This window comes from Cavia porcellus, unplaced genomic scaffold, assembly GCF_034190915.1.
Source record: "Cavia porcellus strain 051 isolate PalLab524CR breed Dunkin Hartley unplaced genomic scaffold, mCavPor4.1 scaffold_17, whole genome shotgun sequence".
NCBI classification, from domain to species: Eukaryota; Metazoa; Chordata; class Mammalia; order Rodentia; family Caviidae; genus Cavia; species Cavia porcellus.
Window position 1 is genome coordinate 42,421,256 of NW_026947500.1, and position 10,998 is coordinate 42,432,253.

Sequence of the window (10,998 nt, forward strand, 5' to 3'; positions counted from 1 at the left end):
GCACTACGACCTCCCCCTTCCCCAGTGGCTATGCTACTGTCTCACCTGGGTCCAGAGGACCCCAAGGGGCCGTGCGTGACAGATCAAGCCACATTAGGGCTGTCTAGACTTGGGAAGCTGGAGGCCCTCTGGTGGGGGAAGGGGTTGGACTCAGTGGTTGTTATGGCAACCAGGGCTCCCAATGAGGGAAGGAAGGGAAGAGGCTGCCCTGCTCCAGGGTTGCCATGGCAACCCAGATCCTTCAGGCCAGCTTTAAAATAAAAACCTCACACCAGTCACTTAACAAAGACAGTGCTCAGGACTCCAGGATTCTTCATGGTCTATTGAGCCAAGGTCTCCTGGTCTCGCAGTTGACACCACAGGCTCTTTAGAAGAAGGAAGGGTTCTGCTTTTTGGTTAAAAAAAGGGGGGCGGGCAGGGTTTGGTAGGCCACAGATGCAAACAACAAGCACCTACAAAGCCTATTGTGGGCCAGCAACATGGTGACCAGTAAATCCCAACCCTGTCCTCAAGGGAGAAGGATAGACTGTCACACTGCAGTGCATAATCAGTCCAATGTGTTAAACACAGCAGAGCAGTGTCCACTAGAGGAACCCAGGTGCACTGGCCTGTACCTGTATTCCCAGCTCTCAGGAGGCTGAGACAAAAAGATACCTGGAGTCTTAGAATTTGGGAGTAGCCTGGACAACTTAGAAAGACCCTTCTAAACAACAAAGTTTTCATGTATAACTTTCCCCAGCAATCCCATTTCTCACATTCTGCCTGTAGAAAAGTTTCATATTCAGTATTATTTGTAGCAGTAGCAAAGGAGAAAAAACCACAGTGTGGCATTATGGAGGTCAGGGAAATAACCTCTGGAACTCTCAGATTGGTTGAATGCACACTGAAACTTTTAGCCAGGACCACCAGGGAGAGGGGGTGTGACCAGTAGGACCAGAGAAGGTGGTGTGGTGTGGTTTACATCCACCCCCGCCCCCGAAGCTCAGAGGCAGGCCTGAAGGCAACTGCTTCTGTGTTCCACGGGATTCATGTATCCTTTGTTAGGAGCGGGCTCTGGCTGTGACCTGGAAGGATGTAGCAGGGCATTGTCCCGTACTTGTCTCAGCAAGGAAAGTGACTAAGGCAGAGGGGGGCGTGGTGCGTAGACTTCCAACCATTTGACTGTGCTACAAGAGTGGTTTGTTTTCGACATTTGGGAGGCATTTTGAGTATTCGGTGGACTGCCGTTCTAAGGAGACAGACGGAGGGGAAAAGCATGCGCTCGCTGGTTTTGTGAGAGTTGACCCCCCTGCTATAACCCCCTCCCCGAGTTATAAAAAGCAGCAAAGAATGTTTCACTCCCTAACTCCCCAGAGCGGGGGAATAAAAGGGTTAACTCCCTAACTCCCCAGAGCTATCAGAGCAGAGCAGAAAGAAATGCCTAACTCCCCAGAGCTATCAGAGCAGAGAAAAAAAAAAGAAAAAATGCACCTGCAAGGTTGTTCTGTCTCAACGAGATAAGTAAGACAAGTAACTGTTCTGTTCTGGGCACATAGTGACTGGGCTAGGACCCCCAGTCTCCATGGTTACTCAACCCCAAACCCCTCCAATCAACTTCTGCCAAGTCCTATCCTGCTCAAAATTAACCAATGCAATCTGCTTCTGTAAACTCGCTTGCCTCCCGTTTGCGCCCTTAAAAACCCTACACAATTCCCCCTCGGGGCCCTCCACACTTGTTTGCCTGGGGGACCCCATGCGCATGGAAATAAACTTTTTTTCCCTCACCAAAAGTTGAGTCCTTGGGGTCTCTTTCCCTGCGGCGTCGGCCCTAACAGTTTTAGACCTGGTTTCAGTTCGTGTGGAAACCACAGTAGAGGAGAGAAAGGTGGGCTGGAAGAAGTTAAGTCTGGAAGCTCCCGTCAGAGGTCAGAGTCCAGCAGAAGGTGGAAAGGCGTTTAGGCTGCAGGCACAGTAAGACAGTGGCTGGAAATCAAGAGCTGGTGGGATGGAGAATTCCAGTGGTGTCCCAGGCAGAGACAGGACCGAGGCTTTACAGTGGCGGTCAGCAGCATCCTGAGATAGCAGAGAGTTGGAAAGGGACAGAACCTGAGCCGATGTTCCTTGTGGTCTCTGGAGAGAGCCAATAGGAAGCCACCGGAATCATCCAGAGAGAGGAGACACCTCAGGGGAATAGGGCGGAACCTGTTTGCAACTTCAACAGGGAGCTGGAGAGGACTCTTGCAGGGCTCCAGAGGGGGGACATGGGCCCATAGGACAGAGGTGAGGAACCCCAGGCCGAGGACAGAGCTTCTGGGCCTCTGAGGAAGCTGCTGAGTTCTCCCCTGACCTGGCCGTTTTCATCTCCTGATTCTACTCATTCCCAGATGTCAGGGACAAAGCTGAAAAAGACATGGAAGAGGAGGAGGCTTGCATGGCGCGGATTACACTGAAATTGAAGTTTCTTGCCTAGCACCTCCAGGAAACAGGCTCGCGTAGCCAGCCTAAACAGAGCCGGGGACAGGGCCGGGTACCAAAGGGCAGCTGCTCACAGATTCATTGGTCCCAAGAGCTGGCCCAAAAGGTGCCTCTGATCCCCAACTCTCTGGCACCTTGTGCCATGCCAGGCACCTATGGAAGAGCCAGAGCTCAGAAGTTGAACACCCTGGAAAGGAGCATCTCCTGCCCACTGCTTAAGAAGCCCAAGTGCTAAACCCAGGATGGAGGGCGGGGCCAGGGGCTTCACACCATGGCGTCCACAGCCCTCTTCCTGGAGAAGAGAGAGGGGGAAACCCCCAAGGGTGGATTGCCGCATTGCTGCCAGCAGGGCCGCACCTACAGGCTGAGTTCAAAGGAGAGGCAGGGCTGATGGTGAGCTTCCCTGATCCTGCACACGGTGTCCTCTCAGCTCAGAAAGCAGGCACTGCTGCCCCATCTCACAGACTCAGCCGGGTGCACTGAGGGTCTACTTCCGGCCAGACCCACATACCTGCACCAACAGCCATGAGACAAGATGTGACTCTGCCAACAGCACACCCCAGAAGATACCAGTGAAGGAAGGGTTACCTGTCATGCAAGTTTGAGAGAAACCGCAGGCTCTACCTCTCTCCCCCTTTGGATGAGTCACTGTGTTATACTCTGAAAAGTCCTGCAGCTTTGTTGCTGAACACATTCCCCGAGCATAGGGCCATGGAAGTTCCTTTTGCAGAAAATGTGTTTAAAGTCTGCAAATCACTGGTTCTATGGAACACACTTTGGTAACCACTAACCAGTCCCATAGGAAAGCACAAAATACAGAGCTCCAGAAAATTCAAGGGAGGCTGTGTCTTTGGGAGGCATCTCCATCCCAACCCCTGCTTCTCAAAATGTGACAGAAGCCGGTGGGGCCAAGTTCCATGGGGCTCTTGGCTATGGCCTCAGCTGCCAAGCCAGGGCTCAGAGCCTGGCTGCAGCAGGGCTGATCTGGGGCTCCAGAACCGTTGGTTCCAGGTGGGCGTGGGGTCAGGCATCTGGAAGAGCCAAGGCACAGATGTTCTGGCTTCTCTTGGATCCAAGCCTGGGCTCCTGCTCTCCTTAATTCCAATATTTGGCTGCTGCTTTCACCTCATTCATATTCCAATGTCAACACTGCATAATCTCCCCAAACACTGCCAAAGCCTCTGAACATGAGCAGGGAGAGGGAAGGGACAGCTTGGTCCAGGGAGACCCCTGGGAGAGGGGAAAGTAAAGAGGGAGAGAGGCAGAGGCCTATCATAGCCCTGGCCTGGCCAGCAGCACCCCCACAATGGGACCTTTGAATCTTCATAAAGGGACTAGACGGTGGCCCTGCAGGCAGTTGGCAGCCCCTTGTCAGCCAAGGCCACAAGACATGCCCCAGGCAAAGGGGAAGCAAGCCCCCCCACCGCCTCTGGTCAGGGTGGGCTCCTTGGGGGCGCAAGGCAGGTGCTCTGAGATGCACAGGCCTGTGGGCCCCTCGGTTTGGACATGAGGGTCTCTAGCTGCCTGTATGACTGCCGTCAAGTCACACAACCTCTCTAGGCTCTTGGAACCATCAGCTTTAACGCTGGGGAAGAGGCTGTTACCTCCCCAGAACTGACATAGGCTTGAGTCACAGCTGGCTCTGTCCTGGCTCCCTGGCCTCACTGGACTCCACCAGCGTCCTCATCTGAGAACTGGGAGTCTGCACCCAGGAGCTCTGGGGAGTCGATGAGGCAGCTGGCTGAAAGAGTTTTGTCCTAGAATAAATTACAGGACATTTTGGTGGTGGAAGGCCAAATCGGGGATGTTTACCTTGAGGTCACTTCCTCCTTCCCACCCTAAGCTCCACCCCCAGTCAAAGGTTACATATGTCCCATACCCCATATTCTGGTCGTAGGAGACAGCCCAGCCGCCATGGGTTGTGTGCTCCTTTCCACGTCCTCACCTCAATAAAACTGTTCACTTTGTACTTTTGCTTCTCTGTTGCACCAGAATAATCTAACACTGGCCACGGGCACAGCCCAGCTGCATGGTGACAGAATCAAAAGAAGCTGTGACTCCCACCAGCTGAGCACTTCCTCCACCCCACCTGGCTGGCCTTTGTCCCAAGAGCCCCATGATAGAGAGCTGTGATGGACCCATTCTACGGAGGAGAAAACAGAAGCCATGGAATTGGCCCAGCCCAAGAGCTGGAAAGAACCAAGGTAGGGCTCATGCCAAAGCCAGCTGTCTCACATCCAACGCTGTCTCTCTAAGCCCGGGGGTGGCTAAGGAGTGACCAGCGCCCAGTGTACAGGAGAGGTCAGGGCACAGGTAGGGCCCGAGGCCACCCCACCGCACACCTTCCCTCAGCTCCTGGCTCCTCGGGCCCCTCTCAGCCCTGCTCCCTCCCGGCACCCCCGTGGCCTCCCTGCCACCCTCCCCCACTCTCCTCCTCACTCTCCACACCTCACCTCGTCTGACTCACAAACTCCCCAGAATTCAGTGACCTCCACCCAGACTTTCCCCCAAGGCCACATCCAGTGAAACTTCACATGGAGGCTACAATTAAACTGTGCGATTTGCATGTGCTTCTAAGGATCTGGGAGGCGACTTTGAAGGGCACATTTACTTCCAAGGCGGCTTTACCCTCCTTATCCCTGGCCTCTTCCTGTCCCTCTGAACATCCCACTTGAGGGCTGGCCTTGACCTCCCCGAGCCTTGACTTTGCTTTCCTATCTCTGAATGGCAGACTGGAAGGGAGAAGAAGAATTTTTAAAACTATTGTCTCCTTTGGAAGTCCTGTAATGTTTACAATGCCTAAGTTTTATTGGTCTTGTTCTCTACTGTTTTGTCCAACTTTATAATATCTAATGAGATAGATAATTCTTTCTAAGGAAACAAGAGACGTGTCTGGAGGAGGAGGGATCCCGGGTTCCTGAGGCACCTCGGCCTGTGCCCAGCCGCGCCTAGCCATCAGTGTGCAGAGGAGGAGCTGCGCGGATCCGGAGCGCCTGCAGAAGCCCCTTCCTTTGTCTGAAGCAGGAGGGATCCCAGGTTCCTGAGGCACCTCGGCCTGTGCCCAGCCGCGCCTAGCCATCGGTGTGCAGAGGAGGAGCTGCGCGGATCCGGAGCGCCTGCAGAAGCCCCTTCCTTTGTCTGGAGGAGGAGGGATCCCGGGTTCCTGAGGCACCTCGGCCTGTGCCCAGCTGTGCCTAGCCATCGGTGTGCAGAGGAGGAGCTACGCGGATCCGGAGCGCCTGCAGAAGCCCCTTCCTTTGTCTGGAGGAGGAGGGATCCCGAGTTCCTGAGGCACCTCGGCCTGTGCCCAGCTGTGCCTAGCCATCGGTGTGCAGAGGAGGAGCTACGCGGATCCGGAGCGCCTGCAGAAGCCCCTTCCTTTGTCTGGAGGAGGAGGGATCCCGAGTTCCTGAGGCACCTCGGCCTGTGCCCAGCCGCGCCTAGCCATCGGTGTGCAGAGGAGGAGCTGCGCGGATCCGGAGCGCCTGCAGAAGCCCCTTCCTTTGTCTGAAGGAGGAGGGATCCCGGGTTCCTGAGGCACCTCGGCCTGTGCCCAGCCGCGCCTAGCCATCGGTGTGCAGAGGAGGAGCTGCACGGATCCGGAGCGCCTGCAGAAGCCCCTTCCTTTGTCTGAAGGAGGAGGGATCCCGGGTTCCTGAGGCACCTCGGCCTGTGCCCAGCTGTGCCTAGCCATCGGTGTGCAGAGGAGGAGCTGCGCGGATCCGGAGCGCCTGCAGAAGCCCCTTCCTTTGTCTGGAGGAGGAGGGATCCCGGGTTCCTGAGGCACCTTGGCCTGTGCCCAGCCGCGCCTAGCCATCGGTGTGCAGAGGAGGAGCTGCGCGGATCCGGAGCGCCTGCAGAAGCCCCTTCCTTTGTCTGAAGCAGGAGGGATCCCGGGTTCCTGAGGCACCTCGGCCTGTGCCCAGCCGCGCCTAGCCATCGGTGTGCAGAGGAGGAGCTGCGCGGATCTGGAGCGCCTGCAGAAGCCCCTTCCTTTGTCTGAAGCAGGAGGGATCCCGGGTTCCTGAGGCACCTCGGCCTCTGCCCAGCCGCGCCTAGCCATCGGTGTGCAAAGGAGGAGCTGCGCGGATCCGGAGCGCCTGCAGAAGCCCCTTCCTTTGTCTGAAGGAGGAGGGATCCCGGGTTCCTGAGGCACCTCGGCCTGTGCCCAGCCGCGCCTAGCCATCGGTGTGCAGAGGAGGAGCTGCGCGGATCCGGAGCGCCTGCAGAAGCCCCTTCCTTTGTCTGGAGGAGGAGGGATCCCAGGTTCCTGAGGCACCTTGGCCTGTGCCCAGCCGCGCCTAGCCATCGGTGTGCAGAGGAGGAGCTGCACGGATCCGGAGCGCCTGCAGAAGCCCCTTCCTTTGTCTGAAGCAGGAGGGATCCCGGGTTCCTGAGGCACCTCGGCCTGTGCCCAGCCGCGCCTAGCCATCGGTGTGCAGAGGAGGAGCTGCGCGGATCTGGAGCGCCTGCAGAAGCCCCTTCCTTTGTCTGAAGCAGGAGGGATCCCGGGTTCCTGAGGCACCTCGGCCTCTGCCCAGCCGCGCCTAGCCATCGGTGTGCAGAGGAGGAGCTGCGCGGATCCGGAGCGCCTGCAGAAGCCCCTTCCTTTGTCTGAAGGAGGAGGGATCCCGGGTTCCTGAGGCACCTCGGCCTGTGCCCAGCCGCGCCTAGCCATCAGTGTGCAGAGGAGGAGCTGCACGGATCCGGAGTGCCCGCAGGAGGCCCTTCCTTTGTCTGGAGGAGGAGGGATCCCAGGTTCCTGAGGCACCTCGGCCTGTGCCCAGCAGCCGCGCATAGCCATCTGCGTGCAGAGGAGGAGATGGGTGGATACGGAGTGCCTGCAGGAGGCCCTTCCTTTGTCTGGAGGACTGTGGATATCTCTACAAGCAGGGAGGGATCACAGGCTCCTGAGGCACTGCGGTCTGTGGTGAGTACCCTAACCCGGCTGCGATCCAAGAGCTGTGGATCTACCAAGGGGCAGGTGGGCGCACAGTGTCCCTGAGGCCCAGCTTGTCTGGAACCGCGGAGTTCTGAACAAGCAGAGGAGGGCCATTGGTTCTGCAGGCCCAATGGCCTGGGGTAGAGTGGTGCCAGAGTCTCAGTAGCTGCAAACATAGAAGGGGATTTTCAACAGATCCTGAGGAGGCTTTCAAATAACACTTGAAACACAGAAATATAGGAAAATGACAAAACGAAAGACCAAATTACAACCTCAAACCTCCAGCCCATCTCAGGAAACCCTAGGAGAAATGTATTTAGAAGAAAATATATCCCATCCTCCTCATATATCAGACACAATAGCTACTGAAGTTGACAAGCAACTCCAGGAAGCTTTAAAGAAATTCAAACTCGAAATAATATCCCAGATAAAAGAAGAAATGATAAAAGAAATGAAAGAGATTCTAAATATATCTAAAGAAAACACAGATAAAATATTGGAGGAACTAAACAAAAAGATAGAATCCCTAGATGAGCAATATAAGAAACAAACAGAATACATAATGCAGATGCACAGAGATATACAGGAAATAAAAAACTCCACTGAAAGTTGTAAAAACTGCCTTAATGAAAGTGAAGATAGAATTTCAGACCTTGAAGACAGGATTGCAGCTAGTGAACAGGAAAGGAAAGATCTTTTAAAAATAACAAGGAATCAGGAAACAACAATTCAACAACTGCAAGATGATGCAAAGAAGAATAACATAAGAATGATAGGGATTAATGAAAAAGAAGGAGACAACATAAAGGATATCAAGAGGATATTTAGAGAAGCAATAGCTAAAAACTTCCCAAGCATGAGATCAGAAACTGACATCAGGATCAGTGAAGCATATAGAACTCCAAATAGTCATAACCAAAATAAAACTACACCCAGACATATAATAATCACCATCCCAGAAATCCAACACAAGAATAGATTATTAAAAGCTGTCAGAGAGAAAAGACAGATCACTTATAAAGGAAAACCTATCAGAATCACAGCAGACTTCTCATCACAAACAATAAAGTCAAGAAGAGCATGGAGTGAAGTATTCCAGATCCTAAAGCAAAATGATTTCCAACCTAGACTGATATATCCTGCAAAACTATCATTTAAAATAGATGGTGAAATACGATACTTCCATGACAAAGAACAGCTGAAGAACTTCATGAACACCAAACCAACCCTGCAAAAAATATTGAAAGACAGTTTAGATACACAAAGGAAAAAACCACTAAGCAAAGCAAATAATTAAACAGAACAGAAAGATAAAGATGCAACAGCAGAGAGATAAGAATCCTACAATTAACCAACATTTAACAGTAATAACCATTAATGTAAATGGTCTCAATGCACCAATCAAAAGAAACAGACTAGCAGAATGGATCAAGAAACAAAATCCAACCATATGCTGTTTACAGGAAACCCATCTAACCCAGAAGGATACTCACAGACTGAAAGTCAAAGGATGGAAAACAATTCTTCATGCAGCAGGAATCCAAAAAAAGGCAGGAGTAGCCATTCTGTTTGCAGACAACGTGAACTTTAAACCAACAATGACCATAAAGGATAAAGAAGGTCACTACATATTCGTAAGCGGAAAACTCCAAGAGGAAGAGATAACTATCTTAAATATATATGCACCAAACTCCAGAGCGCCCAGTTATATAAAACAATTATTAACAGAAATGAAAACTCAAATTATCAGTAACACAATTGTAACAGGAGACCTTAATATGCCATTGACACCAAGGGACAGATCGACCAGACAGAAAATGAGTAAAGAAATAACAGAACTGAATCATACCTGTGAACAAATGGGTTTGATAGACATATACAGAATGTTCCACCCAACAACATCAGAATACACATTCTTCTCAGCAGTACATGGATCATTTTCTAAAATAGACCATATATTAGCTCATAGAACATATTTAAACAAGTGCAAAAGAGCTGAAATCATCCCTTGCATGTTATCGGATCACAGCGCTCTGAAATTAGAAATTAACGATAAAAGATACTGCAAAAATCCCACAAACACATGGAAACTGAATAACACACTCTTGAGTAATCAGTGGGTCACAGAAGAAATTAAAGAAGAAATCAAACAATACCTAAAAGAAAATGAAAATGCAGATACAACTTACCGGAATCTGTGGGATGCAATGAAAGCCGTCCTGAGAGGAAAATTTATTGCACTGAGTTCCCACATCAGGAAAAAACGAATACAAATAAATAACTTGATGCTACACCTCAAACAGCTAGAAAAAGAAGAGCAAGTCAAGCCCAAAGCCAAAAGAAGAGAGGAAATTATAAAAATCAGAGCAGAAATCAATGCAATAGAGACTAAGAAAACAATCCAAAGGATCAACAAATCAAAGAGTTGGTTCTTCGAAAGAATAAATAAAATCGATAAGCCCCTAGCCAACCTTATTAAAAAAAGGGAAGAAAAAGCTCAAATTCATGCAATAAGAAATGAAAAAGGAGAAGTCACTACAGACCCAATAGAAATACAGAAGATCATCAACACCTATTTCGAAAACCTCTACTCTCAAAAGTTTGATAACACAGAAGAAATAGACAGTTTCTTAGAAGCATATGAAGTGCCAAAGCTAGATCAAGAGGATGTAAAATTGTTGAATAACCCAATCTCTGTTACTGAAATTGAAAATGTAATTAAGTCCTTACCCACCAAGAAGAGCCCAGGCCCAGATGGATTCACTGCAGAATTCTACAAGAAATACAAAGAAGACCTAATGCCGACACTCCTCAAACTATTCAATGAAATTGAAAGGGAAGCAATCCTTCCTAAGTCATTCCTGGAAGCAAATATCACTCTAGTACCAAAACCTGAGAAAGACCCAACTAAAAAAGAGAACTATAGACCGATCTCCCTAATGAACACAGATGCAAAAATCCTCAATAAAATATTGGCAAATAGGATCCAGCAAATCATCAAGAAGATTATACACCATGACCAAGTGGGATTCATCCCAGGAATGCAAGGATGGTTCAACATACGCAAATCAATAAATGCAATACACCATATCAATAAAGCCAAAAATAAGAATCACATGATCATTTCTATAGATGCAGAAAAAGCCTTCGATAAGGTCCAACATTTATTCATGATAAAAACTCTACAGAAAATTGGAATAGATGGTCTTTACCTCAATATAATAAAGGCCATTTATGACAAACCAACAGCCAGCATCATACTAAATGGCCAAAAATTGAAAGCCTTTACTTTAAAATCAGGCACAAGACAAGGATGTCCTTTATCACCACTCCTATTTAATATAGTACTGGAAGTACTAGCCAGAGCAATTAGGCAAGAAAGAGAAATAAAAGGGGTAAAGATAGGAAAAGAAGAAGTTAAGTTGTCATTGTTTGCAGATGACATGATACTCTACATAGAAGACCCCCTAAGCTCCATTGAAAGTCTCTTAGATACAATAAATAAATTCAGTAATGTGGCTGGATACAAAATCAATACTCAGAAATCAATAGCATTCCTATACACAAACAACAAAACCACAGAGAGGGAAATAAGGGAAACT